The following is a 21,871-nucleotide window of genomic DNA, read 5'->3' on the forward strand; positions in this document are numbered from 1 at the left end:
CTCTGGGACGCTATCCCTACTCTGGGATGCTATCCCTATGCTTCACATAACTGGAATGCTATCCCTACTCTGGGACGCTATCCCTACTCTGGGACGCTATCCCTATGCTCTGGGACGCTATCCCTACTCTGGGATGCTATCCCTATGCTCTGGGACGCTATCCCTATACTCTGGGACGCTATCCCTACTCTGGGATGCTATCCCTATACTCTGGGACGCTATCCCTACTCTGGGACACTATGCCTACTCTGGGACGCTATCCTTATACTCTGGGATGCTATCCCTACTTACACACTGGATGGGACACTATCCCTCCTTCACACAAGGGGACACTATCCCTTGCATATTAAATGGGATGCTATCCCTGCTACATACTTGGGACACTGTCCCTGTACCTCAGTTGGGACACTATCCCTACACCTACACACTGACTTCACATTGATGAGACGCTATCCCAAGCTTTTTAACATTGGCGACTCACTTCACATGTATAATGTTTTGCATAGTTACACAACCATGTCAATATAAATCTGCCCAAATATATATATGGTCCTAAAAGTCCATGCCGCATCAATGCAGCCTACTTCTCAAAATTCTAAAAGTCCATGTTGCCTTAGACAACGTAACGGTAAAATTCCTCACAGCGTTATTTCTAGCTCTCTCTCTCCTGACACTCATACTCAAACTCAGCTCACTGTCTCATGGACATACATACTAAAAAAATCCATTTACTCGAGTCCATAAAGTCCTTTAGAACTGCAAATCCTTGAAATGTTAGGCAGTTAACACTTATATGCATGCACACACAAACGCACTCACACGCATATGCATCCTCTCAACAACCAGTATCTCATTGCATTCACAAAACCTCAATAACGTAATCTTACTGGATAGATACAAGCACATGCATATTCTGTACAAACAAAGGATACATGCACGTAACAATCCTTCTGCTTCGTGGCCATTGCTTCACACGCGCATGCATATTCTGTACAGACAATGGATACATGCACGTAACGATCCTTCTGCTTCGTGGCCATTGCTTCACACGCGCTTCATAAAAATAGAGCAATTCCTTCCTCTTTACTTGCTCCCCTCATTAAATCAGATATGTGCTCTGTACCGGCCTCTGCGAAACACTTCCCCTGGCCTTATCAATGTCATCTGCTGTAACCCGTCCGGCTGTGAACTCATCCCAAACTCCGCCGTGGTGCTTCTACTCTGGGATCACTGATCGCTTCTACTCTGTGATCACTGATCGTCGGCAATCTCCTCTGCCTCACCCAATTGCTGATGAGTACTGGAAGAATCAGCGAGAGGCTGGGACTGACCTCAGAACTTCAGGTGATCAGTGTTCGGTTTCATCGCTGCCTCCCCGGTGTCCCGCTATGACGTCACCACTCACACCGCTGCCTGAGAGCAGCGAACATCTCCTGGTCCCAACCGTCGGCCTGCTGAGATACCACCCAGATTAGGTTGTGCCATACGGTGTGTTAGTAACCCACCACTGTTACTGTTTGTTCGATAAAACAAGACTGTCTATCCGATTGCAATACTCTGCTGAATGCCAAGTACTGGGTTTAAATTCTCTTTCTCTTTTCAACGCTCATTTCATCGCCTTATCTTACAGCCGCCATGGTACAACTTAACATTGAGCTCTATTCACTTCAGCAACACCCCTTTCTATTGCAGCAGCTTCTCACATCAAACATTTGGGGCCTGACTCTCTGCTGGGGCTTGCTTCTCTTCAGCTTAGTTAATTCTTCATCTCAAAGGGGCCCGCTCTTCTCTTTAGGGGATTCCTTTTTTTCCTTGAGGCTTAGCTCCACACTCCTTTCTCTTCTACTTGACAATCTATGTCCCGTAATGTTGCACAGGTGGTTCCCTTTTCTTCTCCCCCTGGGTGATAGGACTTACTTCTGAGTCTTTGGGGTACAGTGGTTCCTTCTCTTCTGCTGTTGCTCCCCCTCAGCAATTTCTTCTTCAATTACTTTGTGTAGGTTCTTTGTTTCTTTAGTCCTCGTTGACAGTGTAATATTGACATAGGCTTTATTGTAAGTTACATTAAGCTAACAAGTAAGGCAACCACTGGGTCCCATCACCCAGGCTAAACTGACATCAGGTAGAACATTCATACAGCATTGACACATCAACATTCCACATGACATCACAAGGTCTCACATTCACAGGCAAGCACATCACAACAGACAGTTATTCTGAAGTCCAACTAAGGGCTTAGTAAAACCATTCAACTGAGACAGTACAAGACACCACTCTTAGTAGAAGGCTGTATATGGTAGCGTAGACAGAGCAGCCAGGATTATTTTAGGAGGGAGAGAGGACTGTAGGAAGGTACAAATAACCTGTAGTATACCAAGGATTCAATAGAAACACTTACAACCAGAAGTATTACACAAAATAAGGTATTATTATAAATACAAGAAGGCCAAGTTAAGTCTTGAAGTAAGTACTGGTCAGAGAGTCATAAACATATTATCAAACACAGCACAATGCTTCAAGGTACTCAGACCAAAGCATAAACCTTGCTTATAATACCTAACCGTAATTCTAGAGAAGTTAGACCTTATCATACACATTTAGTTTAGGCCGCGCCTATTCATGGGGAGTAAAGCCACAAGTTACTTTTAGATTACTTTAAAGTAAGTCAAGGATAGGGGACCCTATCAGTTATGCAGTGAAATGCAGCAAAGAAATCACATAATCAACCAACCCTGTTACCAGGATACGTTTCTAAATAGTGGAACACAGATTCAAGGGACAGTAGAAACCTATAACTGTTATTCAGGATAACACAGATGCTAGGTGAGTAAGACCTTTTGTTGTAATATGAAATTACAGTTGCTTTTCAGCTCCGTGGAACACATACTAAGCTAAGCAAGAACTCTTTACGCTAATTTAGGATTGTACAAGGCAGACCAAGGTCAGCTTTGTAAAAATGCAACACAGCTATTCTAGGCAGGTAAAACCTTGGGATGTAATATACTATTACAGTTGCTTTTCAGATCAGTGGAACACAGACTGAGGTAAACAATACGTCTTATTTTAGGATGGCACACAGCTAACTCAAGGTAAGTCAAACCAATATACTTTTTAAAGGAGCAACAACAATAACTATAACCTCAGGCAGACATATTATAAATAGGCTAACGGCAAGTCAGGGGAAGCAAGACCCATTTGGGGCACTCATACATTTATATCCTAACAGGAATAGTAAAGTGATGCCAACAGCATTACTTTAGGGGAAGAGGCACAACCAATTCACAGGTGAGTAAAATAACCATATATATATATAATAACCATATATATATATATATATATATATATATATATATATATATATATATATATATATACATATATATATATAACCATATATATATATATAACCATATATATATATAACCATATATATATATATATATATATATATATACATATATATATATGTATATATATATATATAGAAAAACAAGGAAAGGTGCGCACTCCAATTCTCTGCATGACCTTCCAGGCCACTGGTGTACTCCTCCGACCGGTTTCTGTGCCAATACACGTCATCAGGGAGGCTGGGTGGACTTGCAGCTCACCGCAGGTGCAGGTGATAAAAATCTGCTGCAAGGGCTACTGGTAGATGTAGTCATCTGGTCAGCAGAGAAAACGCTCACGCCCAATCCCACAGTGGAGAAAGGGGGGGAGTGTAGCCTCAAGTGAGGCACTCCAAAGCCGGGCATATATAACCCTGGTGCGGCACCTTGGCAGGTCTTGAGGATTCCACCCCTCATGGTCCTGCGAAAAATGGAGTCTTGTACTGCCTCAGTTGAATAGTTTTACTAAGCTTTTAGTTGGACTTCAGAAAAACTGTCCTAACAGTACCCACATTTGAGGATTTTACATCTTACTTTATCTACGTTAGTTTTTTCTTGCTCCATTTACTTTTCAGATTTCTCTTTGGTCTTCTTATGACAGATATTGCTTCATCAAACCACTTATTAACCTGTTTGAAGAGGGCCATTGTAGATCTGCCTGTGGCAATAACATCGAGCTTGCTCAAAGTCCTTGCAGGCAATGTCTGGGCACTATAAGTTTGGCAGGGCTCTCTAGGAGTAGAGAGGGGGGTGGCAGGATGGTCCAGCTGGCGTACGATCCGTAGCCTATCCATAAGTGTGTCATCCGTGTTCTTCGGGAAACTACAGGTGGTTAGTTTCAAGATGGGGGGGAGGGCAAACCGAAATCCTAAAATAGGACCTTGGATGGTGTGGGAATCTAATCATTATGGCCAGGGAGAGGAGCTTGGAACATTTGGTGAGGTCTGTCTGTGTAGTATCCTCCTTGCGTATAGCGTGCATCTGCACGAGAGTATGCTCGTGCAGAAGAAGGAAGGACGGGATGGAACGGAGGAAAAGGACAGTTGGAGGAGAAGTGGAGCTGAGGAGACGCACACGTCGTTGTCCCTTGTTTATTTATATTTTAACTTAAAGTATAGCCATAAAACGTTAAAGGAATAAATATATATAATCACATTAATCTGCCCCTCTTTACTTCAATGGCGACGAGGATAAAAGAAAAAAAGAAGACACAATAGTGGCCGTTGAGATGGATCTCCGGCCGCACCGCAGGTAGGAACGCGGTTCTCATCCCGGCCGCGCAAAGATCCTTGGAGAGAGACTGCCGGTCGAGTTAAATTATTCACTGCTTTTGGGCTCCGCCCGGCGCACACCGCGCTACGTGCTCTCAGAAGGGGGCGGGCCCCAGCTGTTGACTCCTGGCCCATTCACCGCCGTGTCCCACGCTCTATAAACATTGCGTGCTCAGAGGAGGCGGGCCCAACCACCGACACTGTTCATATTTTCACCGCCCACTTCACCGCCCACTGCCGTGTGCACCCTTTGCCTGCCTAAATCTATTACGCAGTACTCCGCATCGAGTACTCGGTAATCCTCATTACTCCTCGTGATCTTCCTCTTCACAGTGTAAATTCAAGAAAAATAAAAATATAAACTCACTGTTACCTACGTCATAATCTTCATTACATCCTTCAGCGATCCTCATTGCTCCTCACACTCTTCCTCTTCACAGTAAGAAGGAAGAACATAAAGAACTCGAATTTGTACAAAATACAGATTTTAAGCTGCATCCTTGAACCGATCACGTACAATCAAAAATGGCCATGCAAGGAGTGCAACCACCACATATGTTTCTACCGGAAATTGGTGAACCTATACTTCCCTGGAAGCGATGGCTTAAAGCCTTTGAACATTATGCACATGTAGTTTGTGGAGTGAACTACAGTATAGAAAGAAAGAAGTCTTTACTATTACATTGTTTAGGACCAGCGGGCCAAGAGAAATTTGAGGACTTGCCTGACCTCACAGAAGATGAAACAAGGGACAAGAACATGTATGAAATTGCCATTGCCAAGCTCAATAAACATTACGACAAGAAAATGAGCACCATCCTAGAAAGATACAAATTCGGAAAGCGAGTTCAAGAGAAAGAAGAATCTGTAGAACAATATGTCACTGCTTTGAGGAAAATGGCCCGGAATTGCAATTTCAACCAACAACTCGACGAAAGGATCAGAGACCAATTCATGCTTGAGTGTCGGAGCAGCAAGGTCAGAGAGAGACTTTGGTCTGAAGATGATCCCACACTCGATGTTGTACTTAGATTGGCCAAGGAAGTCGAGCACACAGAAACCTGTGTTTCTACCTTAGAGAATAGAATGAAAGACATGTCAGTCAAATCATCGATCAGTCTTGTACAATCAGATCAAGAGGAAGAAATTGGAATAATTAGAGGCAACAAGAAAAAGAAAGTGAGATCACAAAGAGACGGAACAATACCCAACACCAACAATTTACAGCGAACATCCTTCGAGGGTAGAGATGTGTACAACAACCAAGCCAATGCAAGAAGACCTGGCAGGGTCGAGTCTAGGAGAGGGAATAGACCCGACGTGATGAGGACGTCTACGTCAGGTGCTGAACGTCAAAACAGGAGCATGTTTCCCCAGGATGGTAGAGGAAGGACCAGACAAAGAGGATGTTACCGATGTGGTAGCCCAAGCCACTGGGCTGACAATAAGGAATGCCCTGCCCTTAAGATGATTTGCAGAAGGTGTGGGGGAAAAGGTCACATAGCAAGGTGCTGTAGGACCAACCCAAATGGTGAACAAGAACAATCCTCTAATTGGATTGGAGATGATGATGATGATGGAGAAGAATGTGTTTTCATGGTCACTGATGAAGACGCGCACATAGATAGCCCCAGAGCTGAAATTGTTGTGAATGGATTCCCAGTCAATATGATGGTGGACTCGGGAGCGAAGTATACGCTGATACCAGAAGAGATGTGGAGGAAATGTGGCCCAGAATATTTACATGAAGTTGATGTAAAACCCAAGGCATACGGTGGAGTCAGAATAGAATTGCTTGGGTGGTTCGTTGCAAATTTAGACTTCAAAGGGAGAAAAGCAAGTGGTCGCATTTATGTATCTAAAAGCGGAGAGTCTGCACTTCTCAGTTGGACACACCAGAAATCGCTCAAGGTCCGGTTAGACCCTAATGCTGATGAAATGATTTACCAAATCGATGGGTCATACATGGGCGACATTCAGAAGATAAAGAATGAAATATTTAGAGATGATGTAATAGGATGTTTAAAAGGTTTCTCACATCGGATACTGCTTAAAAGGGAATCAAGACCTGTAGCCCAAAAGCTCAGAAATGTTCCGTTGGCTCTCAAGAAGGAAGTCAAAGAGGAACTAACCAAATTAGAAATGCAAGGAGTAATTGAGAAAATTGATGCAGCGGAATGGGTTTCACCATTGGTCATTGTTAGGAAAACCACAGGAAAAATTAGAATATGTGTCGACATGAGAGAGTTGAATAAATGTGTGATTCCTGGCAGACACCCATTACCCAATATACAGGAACTAATATCTACTTTGGGCCCTGCAAAGTTTTTTTCTACACTAGATCTCACAGCGGCATACCACCAAATTAAACTACATGATGATTCTAAATCTTTGACGGCTTTTATCACGCCAGAGGGGCTCTATCAATTTCGCAGGATGCCATTTGGGTTAATATCAGCGGCTTCAGTTTTTCAAAGGATAATGCAGAATATGGAAGGTGTTGTTTTTTTTCAAGACGATGTATTGGTTTTTGCAGATGATCAAGATAAACATGATATGAGGCTGAACAGAGTGTTGCACAGACTACACCAGGCTGGAATGGTTTTGAGTGAAGCCAAATCGAAAATCAATAGAAAAGAGATTGAATATTTAGGACATGTAATATCTGGTGATGGTATTAGACCCAAGAGAGACCTGGCAGAATCTATCCGATCCATGAATACTCCAGACAACAAAGATCAACTAAGAACTTTTCTTGGAATGGCAGAATATTACGCCAAGTTTATAGAGAATTTTTCAGACCACACTGTCGAAATGAGGAGTCTAATGAAAATGAATAAGAAATTCAGCTGGAACAAGAAGAGTGAGAAAGAATTCCAATTCATAAAAAAGGCGTTGGCCCAAGCCCCGGCACTGCAAAGTTTTGTTAGAGGCAGGAAGACTGTAATTACCACTGATGCAAGCGACGTGGGTTTAGGCGCATCCTTATTGCAATATTATAATGGACAAGAATTAGTAATTGCCTTTGCATCTAGGTTACTCAAAGGACCAGAAAAGAATTACGCTACAATTGAGAAAGAGGCTTTGGCAATCAAGTGGGCCATTGAGAAATTCCGGTCTTTTGTTTGGGGGGTACAATTCACCATACACTCAGATCATAAACCTTTAGTGGAAATATTCAGTACCAAAGGTCTAGACAGAGTATCCAGCAGGATTAGGAGATGGGTCACAAGGCTTCAGGAGTTCAGTTTCAAAGTTATTTACATTCCAGGTTCAAAGAACATTACAGCGGATTGTTTGTCCCGTTTGACCAATCTTAATGATGTTGAAGAAGATCTTGGAGATCATGAAGCCGTGTGTGAAATATCGAGCCAAGCTGTATCCAAGGAGGATTGGAAACGATGGCATGATGAAGGATATTACTCTATTAGAAGTTGTGAAGATGGTGAAAGAAGGGAGGTGGAAGAAGAATGAAGTGCTTTCTCCAGAAGTAAAGGTTTTTTTGGACGTACGTGAAGAATTATATTTGCAAAGTGATTGCCTCATGAAAGGAGACAAATTGATACCCCCTACCAACTTAAGAGAGAAGATTATAACGATGGCTCACGAAGGACATCAGGGAATTGTAAAGACTAAAAGAAGAATCAGAAGCACATATTGGTGGCCCGGTTGTGATAGACTGATCGAAGACCGAGTTAGAAAATGTATCCTTTGCTCTAAGAGTGATAAAGTGTGCAAGGGTGCAGAATATCCAATGGTTTTGAGAGAAGTCCCTGAGAGTCTGTGGAGTGAATTAGCTATGGATGTGATTGGTCCCGTTTGGAGTGATGGGTGTGCTACGTATTGTCTAGTTATAATTGACATGTTAACCAGATGGGTTGAAATTGAATTCTTACCTAAAGTTACCACAAGTGATGTTATAAGGTTTATGGAAGAAGTGTGTGAGAGAGAGGGATATCCCAAAACGGTCCTCACAGATAATGGCTCACAATTTAAATCTGAGGAAATGGAAACGTATTTGAAAAGTAAAGCCATTTGCCATAAGTTGTGCGCCATTTACCACCCACAAACCAATGGCATTGTGGAGAGGTTTAACAGAGTGATAAAAGATGCTATAAAACTGGCATGGGCCAATGGAAAGGAATGGAAGATAGCAGTCAAAGAGACTCTGTTAGCCCACAGATTTACCCCTCACAGCTCCACCGGAGTCACACCATTTGAACTCAATAGGGGCAGGAAAGCCAATACAAACATTTCTCCAGGGTGGATGAATGACCTTGTGAGTAGTGAGAATAACATAGAAATAGCTAAGGAAAATATTAGACATAGACAAATTGACAACAAAAAAATACATGATAAAAAACGCTTTGGGAAATTACCTGAATTTCAGGTGGGTGGTTGGGTGAGGATAAAACTACCTGTGAATTTGAGAAGAGATGGTTGCAAATGGTCCAAGCCCGTGAGAGTGGTAGAGGTTTATTCCCATGCTATTAGGACCCAGGATGGTAGAGTATGGAACAATGAAAGGGTAATGGATATAAGTGGTCAAAGTTGGGGAAGTCAGTTTGGTGTTTTGGACTATATGGATAGTGAGAGAAGTAGAGTTGGTACAAATGTTGACATTGTGGATAGGAATGTGCGAGGTGAGGGTGAAGTGTTGAGCAGAAAATATAAGAGGGTTCCTTCCTTGGCAACAGATTCAGATGAGTATCAAGAAAGGAGTTACAGGAATAGATCCAGGTCGGGAAGAGAATCCAGACCACCAAGATATCTCTGTGACTATGTGGGATGATGAAACCATGCCAAAGAGTCCTTCCATATAAAGAAGGGAGATGTGTAGTATCCTCCTTGCGTATAGCGTGCATCTGCACGAGAGTATGCTCGTGCAGAAGAAGGAAGGACGGGATGGAACGGAGGAAAAGGACAGTTGGAGGAGAAGCGGAGCTGAGGAGACGCACACGTCGTTGTCCCTTGTTTATTTATATTTTAACTTAAAGTATAGCCATAAAACGTTAAAGGAATAAATATATATAATCACATTAATCTGCCCCTCTTTACTTCAGTCTGTGACATCATCTTCATTGTTGTCATTGTTTCAGTTTGTAATGCCCTGTGTGTGGTGGAGGGGTTCATGAGCAATGCATTCCAGAGTTAAGATGTCTTAACCTGGAGGATAGCGCAGAGGTAACGTGCTTGCTTTAGAAGCAAGACAACACTGAGCAGCCTGGGTTTGATACACGGTCCTGTGCTTAGAAGCTGGACTCCAGTATGAATGTGTGATATGAGAGCACAATTTATTTAACTGTTTGGACTGCATTGTTTTACAATGTTTGCAGTTTTCATTGTAATGTTAATGCATGTCGTTTTTGTAAGGTGTTGAGGGTTGTACAGTAGAGTTCAGCGCTTTAGCTAGTGAAATAGACTGAAGATTCCCTCAAGTAAAGTTTTTTTCTTTGAACATAGTACATAATAGACCACTGAGGTAAAGCAATCTTCCGCTTTTGAAATAGTGGAAATGTCACTGTTCAAGGGATCAACGGAAGACCTAAGGAAGACACATGTAAGTTTCAAACAAAGGAAATCTACTGTAATTGATTATAATATATTGGGAGTGAGTTAAACCAAAATGTGAATATTTTCTCATCAATTATCAGGTGGGTTTAGGAAAAATATAAAAGAAGTGAGAGGAATGTTAAAGAAAACCAAAATATTTTAGAAAAAGTTCCGGGAGCCCATCTACTGAGAACGAAGACGGCCAAATAACCTTTTCTATGTAAGGTGCCGACTCGGGAGGGTCTACAACCACATTTTAGCTCACTGTACCTTTCACAGAGGAGAAATACCCATTTGCATATCAGTCTGGTCCCACCCAGTTAGACACTCCTCCACTGAACAAGAGTACCAACAGCAGTCACAGACACGTGTTTCGGCCTAGCCCAGCGAGCTAACACATGGTTGTGAACCCTCCTGAGTGGAAGGAATTCCATAGAACGGGGTATTCGACCCATGTTCATTCTCAGTAGAGGGGTTCCCACATCCATGCTTAATTTGGAAAACTTGGGGTTTCGCCATAAGCAACCTTGTGTAATCCAGATGTGAACCCCTTGCTCCCTTTGCCTTGGAGAGGCTCGGCTTCACCTCATTGAGGAGGCCCAACAAGGCTGAAACCCTTGTCTGAGGTTGCTGAAGATAATCATTTGTTTCAGAGGTTGTTTGTCCCAAGGAGCCGGGCACAGCACACAGAGGCTCTCCTCGGCAGTGGTGCCTTCTCCTAGAAACAAATCATTGTACAAAGAAGAGGGTGGTGACTAGCCCAGTGCACCCTCTGCTGCTCGGCCATTGGTACCAATTTTACACTACTTTCCCATGTGTGTATCCATAGCTGCTCAGAGACAGAATGGAGGACTTCCTCTGCAGGTCTATCTACAGGCCCCCAGGGCAGATTCCCAAACCCCCATTCCTCTCCCCAAACAGCTGTTCTGAAGAGGCGGCTGAACACATTCTGGTAATGTATGGGAGCTGGCCTTTGCTCGTGAACAAACGATCAGTGTGGGGGTTGTGCTTGGCCTGACTGTAGCTTCGGACCGCAGAGCAAAATGGAGAATGGAAAAGTACACACTGTATTGCCACAAGTACTGGCTAAAACTATACTATGTACCCTCCTACCTTCACTCGTTTCCCATGTTCAGCTTTCCAAGTTTGTTTGTGCTTTCAGGAGATTATCTGTCTGCCGAGCAACAGGTCGGGCATGAGAGTGTGTCTTTTGCGCGGACGCCGCACCATGCGCTGATCTCTTGGCATACCATTGAATACTGCTGTGACCGCAATCTTTGCTTGCGTACCCCGGATGTTCTATCCTACTGGTTCCAAGTATGGCACGTTCTCAGTTGTCTATGTTTGGATCAGTGGCTTTTTGGGGATGGGAACAAGGTCTTCTTACCTCCTCTGCGGTCGGGATCACTTCGTGTGCGGCATTCATGCTCCCAGGGCCCCTCCAACTCCACTTTTTTGCCTTACCTTTGGGGCTACATCACAGAAACCACAAGTCCACAGATTATTGTGAAACAGATCTGTGAATGCAAGTGCGGTCCTTGCCCAGAGAATATCTTAAATATTAATTGAAGCAAAAGTGAAAGAGAAGACGCACAAAGAACACACTGCAGTATTCTAAAAGAAATACCCGAACACTTATAACTCATTGATATTAATGTTCTGCGTTTTCTTGACACCCTTTTTTCATCATCTCAATCATTGCCACTGAACCTCCCTTATAGTGCTTTCTCAACTCATTCTCCATGATGCCCTATAACAAAGCAAATCCTAAAGATCACTTACATTAATTCAAAGGGCGTGGCTTAAAAGATTGTCTTCCTCAGACCCAATCCTGGACAGAACCTTGAGCAATACTGCAAAAGTCCTATTCTCTCCACTGCCATTTTCCTTTTCAGCCATGTTTACTAGTTCCTACACTCTCTTGTTCATTTCATCTCCTTCTTACTTCTCCCATCCCTTTTGTCTTCTCAAAGCATCCTTTTAATACATGTTTTTAATAGAGAACTGCATTAATGGTCACAATATTTTTCACAAAGGCAAATGTCAACTATGCATGCTAAAAAAGACCAGCACGTGAATTATTATAATATGTATGTGTAATGCATGAGCAGGTTTTCGAATATGTATTTTATTTGATGTGTATTGTTTTGTAGCTCTATGACATGTCCAGCAGAAATTATCCTCGCAGATTTGTTTTGCCGCTGGTCATTGACACAAACACCCCTTTTGAGAAGTACCACAAAACCTTGCCCTACTCGTCGGCGACTGCTGTGAAGATGGCCGATGGCACGGTAAGAGTGGACCAGTAGGTATCTTATCAGTAGAGACTACATTATATTTGGAGAAATTACTTATTATATTGCTTCTTCATCCAACCCTTACAGGTGTGGTGCTCTTACGAAAGCTTGCACGACGATTCACTTGTGAAAATGGGTGGCTTGGAGTTTCCGCATATTAACTATTCCAAGTATAATGCAAAGAAGTACGATTTCTTCTACGGGTGCGGCTTTGGGCATCTAGTTGGCGATTCACTGATAAAGATGGACGTGCCAATCAAAGCGATGAAAGTAAGTGCGCCCTGAGTCAAATGATCACGAGCTTGTTAAACATTCTCTAACTCGAGGACCAGACCTTCCATGTACTTTTTCTTCATGTCTATTCTTATGGTCTGCAGAATGGAAGCTTAGCATGTAAAGGCTGTTTTAAGGCTTCAGGTCCACGAATGCCAAGTTTGGGCTCAAAAGTTATGCCAATATTGGACTACTCTGCTAGAAGATATCAAAATCAGTATTTCCCCCATCCGTACAGCAGTAGTGGTTCTCTGATGGATTTCTTCCTCAGTGAGTGGGAGAAGCAAGCACCCTTCATTATTTGGTGCTTGGTAAACTGACCTAGGGCCTCATCACAAGTTGTCCGGTACCTTGGTGGTAAATCTGCCGGAATACTTCCCAATGCAATTACTGTTACCGCCACTTAGTCTGCCGGTAGTACTGACGTATTACACATGGCGGTTTAATTCCCTTAGTCCATAGTACTCAATGGGGCAGTAATGGCACCAAAAATGGGCAGAAAGTCGGCACATTTACCTCCAGCTCAAAGCTGGAGTTGAATGCGCCAACCTTCCCCAAACTCGTGATTGGGCGGTGCGGTAATGCGGGGGTAATGCTATTTTATTACAGATGCATTTTTACTGCATCATCCAACTTGTGATGAGGCCTTTAGTGTCTTGTCCATGTCACTGCTTTGCATAATGAAATATGAATGAAACCATTGGCCACTGTGATTGGGCAATGTGGTTTACGCTTATTGATGTATGCGGACATGACCAAGCCTCTGTAAAGATGGTACAAAATAGCAATGCATTGTTAGCATAACAGAAGTACCTTCTGCAACACTTACTGTCTGCAGCATCTCCCTTCTAGAGTCATCCCTGAAAACCAATGGCTGGCCAGCCACACAGACAGCTCATGCTCCCCCACATTGCAGATGCTGACTGAGTGAACTCTACACAGATCCCCCTAAAGGCTGGGTTTGTTATGCTGCCCTCGGTAGCCCAAATGGCTACCAGGAGCATTTGGCTGCAAGAACGTTTTTAAGTCCTGTGACCCAGCCATTTTCTTTGTCGCTCTTCTGTGTGAGATTTAGCCCAAGGAACAGCTGATGAGCAGCTGCTTTGGTCTTATTGCCTTTGTAGGCTCCCTGTATGCGCTTGTGCACATGCGTCCGTGTCTGCATGTGTGTGTGTTGCTCTCCTCTGGATCATTGTTCAGGGTCTTTATTACTTTCTACAAATCTCCTTAAAGCAATGCTGTGCTCCTCCCTCCCCAGGCTAACCCTGTCTCATGCTCTTCCTCATTCTGATCTGGTGGAACAGCTGGATTCCCCTTCACTGCAGTCCTGTGTGCCTGGTTCAATGCTCCTGCATCCTTATGTCAGCCTCTGCTGCCTTGATGGAACTGAGTGGGCTGTTACTGTCACTCGGTCTCTACTGTGAGACATCCAGGCCTGGACTCCTGAGCTGTTTATTGAGGGATCCTGTCTGTAGTCCTTTGTCAGCACAAAGGCATCACTGTGAAATGCCACCATTGCGGAATCTTGCTGTTGCGGCGATCCTGCGGTCTGTGCTCTTGAGGATTGACTCTCATAGGTCTGATTTGACTCACTCATACTACATAGGAACTGATGTGAGCCAGCACCAACCTTCTATGCTTCCAAACGCTCCCCCAAGAGGTAAGGAGGTAGTTTGGAAAGACAATCTGACAGGACCTCATGGGCTGGGTAGGAAGGGAGCGGTTGGCTTCCCTGGATGATTAGGCAAGGGATAGAATATCAACTGCACAGGGAAGCTATTGGGCTTGAGGAAAGACGAGGAATAATTAGTCCCTGGACTTGCCTAGCGTTCTCCCACACCAAACATGCGCAGGCCCTTTACAGACTGCAGATCACCAAAGTGGGCTCTTAGACAATTCATCACAATGGTTAAAGACGCACTGGGCTGAAAGACAGGAACTGGCTTGCATTGAGAGAAACTTGAGAGAAGAAAGCAGCAGGGAGACGAAGCAGGGACGTCATTTCACCAAAATGCCAGGGGTAGCGGAAGTGACATCACCCGACCCTTGACCCTCTGATGACATCACAGGAAGTGATGTCATTAGACCCCGCCCCAAAGTGATATAGCGGGTAGCGATGGTACACGACATTTCACCCGTTGAAAAAACAGGAAGTGGCATCATATAGCATTGTAAACTAGGAAAAATATAGTTATGATATCACTATATGATGTACATTCATACAAGAATCGATCGCCATATGTATCATTAAGTTCAGTGTTTATTGGCCCGTATTACCAAATGACTGTGTATGCAAGCAGACGTCCATGACCAAATGATAAGCGTAAGTGCTATATAATAACACATCATTAAGCGCTTTATATAGAAAAAATATACACCCAATATCACCCAACCTGTGTTGGTACTCATTTATCGACCTCAGAAGGATGAACGGCTTAGGCTTAGTGAGGCGTTTAAGAACAGACTAAATCAGTGACTCACCCCCTGAAGTGTGCCTGAAATAAACATTTAATGAGGCCAGCAATTACTGTATAGAATTCCAGAAAGACACATTATTTGGTATACCTATTCTTTCTTATTTAGGGTCAGTGCTGAAAGTGTTAGAAGAAAAATAAGAACAAGTGCCTCAAGTCTTTTTTTTTAAGGGGCCTGAACAAGAAAGCCAGCCACCCCAGAAGTAAAGAGCCACAGCCAGGAGCTTGCATAACTTAAAAAAAAAAAAAAAAAAAAAAAAAAAATTTTTTTTTTTTTTTTTAGTAGAGGTCGCAAGGGACACCACAGAGGTCGCAAGGGACACCACAGAGGTCGCAGTTGCGACCCCCAAATGACGTCCCTGAGACGAAGCATAAGCGGACACAGTCTTTTGCTGGGATCACGTCGGGCCGACAATACGCCGGTAATGAATGAGTTTGTGAGTGAGGCAAAGGGGTGGGCAAGGAGACGGCTTTTGCAGGAGGTTGCTGTTGCATGCAAAGTTGGGCTGCATCATCTTGTGATAGCTGGGCTTGTGCAAAGGAACTTAGACGGGGTTAACCCCTGCAGTGCCTCCCGAGGGCACCAAGACCCATGGAGTCAGTGATCTGCGCCGATTCCTGACAGACTGGTTCCTACTTCCTTGCCAGTCTGAAAATTGCCTGGACGGCTGATCTTCTTGATGACTGGTGATTCTAACTGAAGGTTTCCCTATCCCCAGGAGCTGAAATACTGACTTTGTTCTATTGACTTTCTCTAACTTCTTAAAGTGCCCACAGGGACACTAGAAATATTACTCACGTGTAATCTGGTGAATACATGCTTAGATAGTTGCTTGTGATTTTCTACAACAGTTGATTTTTACTACTTAACAGCATTTCTTTGTCAATTTCTATGTAAAATCAATAACCCTCATTGCTCATCTGCACAGTGCTTTTTCTACTGGTTACAAATGTTTTTGGGGTCTTTAAAAGACGATGTACTGTTTCTACAAATCCTGTGCTAAATGTTAGCACTTACCTGTAAATGTATAGAGTATTTTTTTGCTAAGTATACTGTGTGGCCAATCCTTTATCGCGTGATTTTATGGTTGACTATCTTCAACGGTTTCTACTCTCCCCTCATAAAAGTCTAGTTGCTGCGTCACGTTACCAAGGTGAGAATCCAGTCTAAATTGGGGGTACATCCAGTGGTCAAAGTGTACGAAAAGAAGTAGTGGAACTATGTTCCCTGCTGGCCTGCACCCACTCCCGACAAATCCCATTGCCACGACCCCTCCCACACACAATACACCCCCTCAAACACTTGCACCTGCTGTTTAAGGGAACGTCCAGTGCAGTGCACTGAAAGTGAAGGCTTCAACTTCTTCCTACACTTTTATTTTAAAACGAAACCATTCCGGAACGGTTTCTTTTTAAAATAAAAGTATAGGAGCTGTAAAAGGTAATTTAAAAAAGTAGAGGTGCACCGCTCCCGACCGCTCCCGCTCACTTCGACCACTGGGTACATCCTGCCTAACACTAGTTTGTTTTTTTCTCTGCTCAAGGAAAACACGTTCTAGCAATTGGATTCTGCGTTGAATACTTTTTGAAGCAGCCAGCGTAGACTGACTGTCTATCACTGGTGCGTCTTGATGGCTGTGTCTGGACGTGCGTGAACGTTGCACGTTGTGAGGTTCTTTCCTTGCGCTTCTGGTGCCATTTTGCTGTATCTATCGACGACAAGAGAGCCGAGAGGTCTACGTGTTCCCGCTCTCCTGTCTTAGTGGGCCTTTATGGGTCTTTTACTGTTTCTGCATCAAGCCAGCATTTCCCTCCAGAATTACTCAAGGAGACTTTGGAAGGTGCAAGTCGTGTCTCCCTTTGGGGGTTCGGGGTGCCTGTGCAGTGATTCATTGTAAGTACAGATGTAGCAGTCTCGGCCCCACATTTACACAATGCCTGTGTCTCCTCTGTCTTTATTATATTTTCACCTGTTCAAATATTTTCAGTGACTGCTGGGTTCCTTTTAGGGAAACTTTGGACTGACTGCCGTACTGTTTTACTCAACAGTTAAGTTGTAAAATAATGCCTGCCAAGCAGCATTCTTAGCAAATCCGGAGCAAGACACGTGGTCCTTTTAAACATAACCTGAGCCAAGTGTCCAATGGCTCTATGGTAGTTGTGAATGATAACCGGAGAAAAAAAGATGAAACTGATGGTCTTAATTCGGAGCAATCTAAGATCACAGGTTTCCTCTCTGCTCCAAAACCAGCGTTACAGGCGGGGGAGATGCAGTGACGAAGACTGTGTGAGTCTCTGCCCCTACTGATATCCCGCTTTCCCAGGCAGTTCATAATAATTTGTTGCTTAATCTTTGCCTGAATTTGCAACGTGAATCTCTTGTTCTACCTCATCCGAGCAAGCCTGATCGGCCCATGAACACACATGATAATATCATAGGAACTAATTTATCTGCCTCGCCTCAACTAGAACGATTAGCCACAGACTTGGATGACGCTACTCGTGAATCAGAGACATCAATGAGTACCACCAAAACCAAATCTGAGGCGGAAAACGATACTCATTCTCAACGTGATAGCTGCGACTGTTGATGCGATTTTGGGAATTTGCTTGTCACTGGTGAAAGAACAACATGAGTTAAGTAAAACTCTTGCCAGAGTTGTAGATAATATCCTATCAAACAGTACCAGGGCAGGAAATATTGAATGCTCGGCAGACTCTGCATAGAATTGCTCCTCTCCTTACCCCGTGAGATCTCAGCAATCTGTAATGTAACCTTGTGCTCTAACCCTACTTGCTTTGAGATCATGGTACCCATTACTGAAATTAATGGACACTTACAAGGCGTTAGCAAGGGTAACAGCCAAGAGGCAAATATTTATGGGGAGCGTAAAAGAATGTGGCAAAAACAAAATAATAAGAGGAGACAAAAGAAACAAAAAGCTGAGGTACAGAGTGTTACCCTATGGACTAAGGAGAAAGCTAACAAAGAACAGAGGGGCATTGGCAATAACCAACACTGATGATTTAGAATGCATCAGTATTGCGGAAGGATATGGTGTGCTGCATGTGGAGAACCCAGACGCCAAAACACAAATGAAACCTTGTCAAATTCACTGCCATAAGGGTCCGCTGGATAAGTGGTTGCGTGCAGATGCGAAGGCCCCCGGGGTTACTTTGGGAATAGCAATCCTGGAGGATAACGCTCTGTGTATCATGAGTAATAGACAACCCTAAGTGAAATATCCTGTTATTGGGGCCCCAACTGGGGTATCCATTCGTAGGCAAGAAAGTGCAGGAAGAAACATTAGATCGGGTGGGAAAACTGCAACCTGCAGAACATCCACTGGTTGACAACGGGGACCCCGAACTAGACACTACGGGGTAACCAGGGACGATTGTAGAAGGAGCCAAACCTGGGGAAAATGGGAAGATCATGTTGTTATTCCCCACAGCGGATAGCCCTTTCATGGATCGAGGAAGAATCCTACAGCAACACGTACCACAACTGAGATCTATCTGCACAAAGGAAAAAGAATGTGCGGTGTTGCCGGACTTATATAGTGACAGTACCAGGGCCCTTATAAAATCTGTTTCGATCTCATTGTCTGCAAAATATATTCATAAGATAAACAGATGATGGCACAAGCAAATTATTAGACGTATGAAATGGTAATGGAGAAGTCAGCGTATGGAAAGATTGAGGGCCTGATTCATGGAATAATTAGCGCGGCGCAAGTGGGCAAAAACGTGCGAATCGCAGTGGAATAGCGAAAATCGCAGTGCAAGTGCGAAAATCGCACGAAAAGCAGCGCACATCGATTCATGGAAGGCCATGCGCAAGAAAACCATCGGATGTGCGATAAAAAAGTGCACGGCGCATGTTGGCGCACAGGCCATCTAACTGCGTGCGCCAGGTAACAGCGAAAATCGCACAGGCCACAGCGAAAATCGCACATAGCGCGGCACACGCAACAAAAGTAGGCGGAACACGGGGCGTAACACTCGGAATGGGGAACAACTTTCCAAAATGTGGGCGTCACGGGGGAAGTACAGGGTACAAGTGCGCGGAACACCCACACGCTCGCCTACAACACGTATTCATGGAATAGAATAGGGCAAAAAAGCGCACGCTCAAACCAGCGCACAGGCACAAACACGACCGCCACAAGAAAGCAGGCGGTAGCGTCTCTGCGCCTGGAAGAAATGTGCGCCAAAAGGTGCGCCAACAAATAGCACCTATATACAGCCATGATGAATGTCCTATACTGTGGCCCTCCAGGACAAATGACGTGCAAAGGGGTACCCACAAACACGGACACCCGCTGACAATAAATACGTGTGCGTGTATACCGGGGTGCGCGGGAAGTCTCACACGCGATTTGGCAGGGTACGTGGATTTCAGGGGTGCGCGGGAAGTTCCACACGCGATTTGGCCGGGTACGTGCGCGGGAATTTCCACACGCGATTTGGCTGGGTACGTGGATCTCAGGGGTGTGCGGGAAGTCCCACACGCGATTTGGCAGGGTACGTGGATTTCAGGGGTGCGCGGGAAGTTGCACACGCGATTTGGCAGGGTACGTGCGCGGGAATTTCCACATGCGATTTGGCTGGGTACGTGGATCTCAGGGCTGCGCGGGAAATCTCACACGCGATTTGGAAGGGTACGTGGATTTCTGGGGTGCGCGGGAAGTTCCACACGCGATTTGGCCGGGTACGTGCGCGGGAATTTGCACACGTGACTTGGCTGGGTACGTGGATCTCAGGGGTGCGCGGGAAGTCCCACACGCGATTTGGCCGGGTACGTGCACGGGAATTTCCACACGCGATTTGGCTGGGTACGTGTATTTCAGGGGTACGCGGGAAATTCTACACGCGATTTGACTGTGTGCTCCCAGGTATTCCCTGTACACCCTCCACGTCCCCTGCAGGCAGCCGACACCACAGGGGACTACCCTGCACACCTGCTAATGTCACCCAGCACCCCCACCCCCCAGCAGTGTGGGGGACCCTCCACCAGGCCCCCACTCATGGCCCCTATCACCCGAACCCCCCAGCAGTGCAGGGGCAGCACCACCAGGCCCCCACTCATGTCCCCCTGCACTCCCACCCCCCAGCATCCAGGGGCACCCTCCACCAGGCCCCCACTCATGGCCCCTATCACCCCCACCCCCCAGCATCCAGGGGCACCCTCCACCAGGCCCCCACTCATGTCTCCCACCACCCCCACCCCCCAGCAGTGTGGGGCACCCTCCACCAGGCCCCCACCCATGTCTCCCACCACCCCCACCCCCCAGCCACCATGGGCAGCCCCCACCAGGCCCCCACTCATGTCTCCCACCCACCCCCACCCCCCAGCCACCATGGGCACCCTCCACCAGGCCCCCACTCATGTCTCCCACCCCCCAGCCACCATGGGCAGCCCCCACCAGGCCCCCACTCATGTCTCCCACCACCCCCAGCAGTGTGGGGCACCCTCCACCAGGCCCCCACTCATGGCCCCTATCACCCCCACCCCCCAGCATCCAGGGGCACCCTCCACCAGGCCCCCACTCATGTCTCCCACCACCCCCACCCCCACCCCCCAGCAGTGCAGGGACACCCTCCACCAGGCCCCCACCCATGTCTCCCAGCACCCCCACCCCCCAGCAGTGCAGGTGCAGCACCACCAGGCCCCCACTCATGTCCAACTCATGTCTCCCATCACCCCCACCCCCCAGCAGTGTGGGGCACCCTCCACCAGGCCCCCACCCATGTCTCCCACCTCCCCCATCCCCCAGCCACCATGGGCACCCTCCACCAGGCCCCCACTCATGTCTCCCACCACCCCCACCCCCCAGCAGTGCAGGGGCAGCCTCCACCAGGCCCCCACCCATGTCTCCCAGCACCCCCACCCCCCAGCAGTGCAGGGGCACCCTCCACCAGGCCCCCACTCATGTCTCCCAGCACCCCCACCCCCCAGCCACCATGGGCATCCCCCACCAGGCCCCCACTCATGTCTCCCACCACCCCCACCCCCCAGCAGTGTGGGGCACCCTCCACCAGGCCCCACCCATGTCTCCCCCCACACCCCAGCCACCATGGGCATCCCCCACCAGGCCCCCACTCATGTCTCCCACCACCCCCACCCTCCCAGCAGTGTGGGGCACCCTCCGCCAGGCCCCCACTCATGTCCAACTCATGTCTCCCACCACCCCCAACCCCCCAGCAGTGTGGGGCACCCTCCACCAGGCCCCCACTCATGTCCAACTCATGTCTCCCACCACCCCCACCCCCCAGCAGTGTGGGGCACCCTCCACCAGGCCCCCACTCATGTCTCCCACCACCCCCACCCCCCAGCAGTGTGGGGCACCCTCCACCAGGCCCCCACTCATGGCCCCTATCACCCGAACCCCCCAGCAGTGCAGGGGCAGCACCACCAGGCCCCCACTCATGTCCCCCTGCACCTCCACCCCCCAGCATCCAGGGGCACCCTCCACCAGGCCCCCACTCATGTCTCCCACCACCCCCACCCACCCAGCAGTGCAGGGGCAGCCTCCACCAGGCCCCCACCCCTGTCTCCCAGCACCCCCACCCCCAGCAGTGCAGGGGCACCCTCCACCAGGCCCCCACTCATG

General features: G+C 46.4%; 1 pseudogene; it reads left to right on the forward strand.

Moving 5' to 3' along the window:
* The window catches only part of LOC138487276 (carotenoid-cleaving dioxygenase, mitochondrial-like), an 88,368-nt pseudogene that overhangs the window by 12,048 nt on the left and 54,449 nt on the right, over positions 1 to 21,871 (forward strand).

The sequence above is a fragment of the Ambystoma mexicanum genome, chromosome 9 (assembly GCF_040938575.1).
Source record: "Ambystoma mexicanum isolate Mex_15411 chromosome 9, UKY_AmexF1_1, whole genome shotgun sequence".
NCBI classification, from domain to species: domain Eukaryota; kingdom Metazoa; phylum Chordata; class Amphibia; order Caudata; family Ambystomatidae; genus Ambystoma; species Ambystoma mexicanum.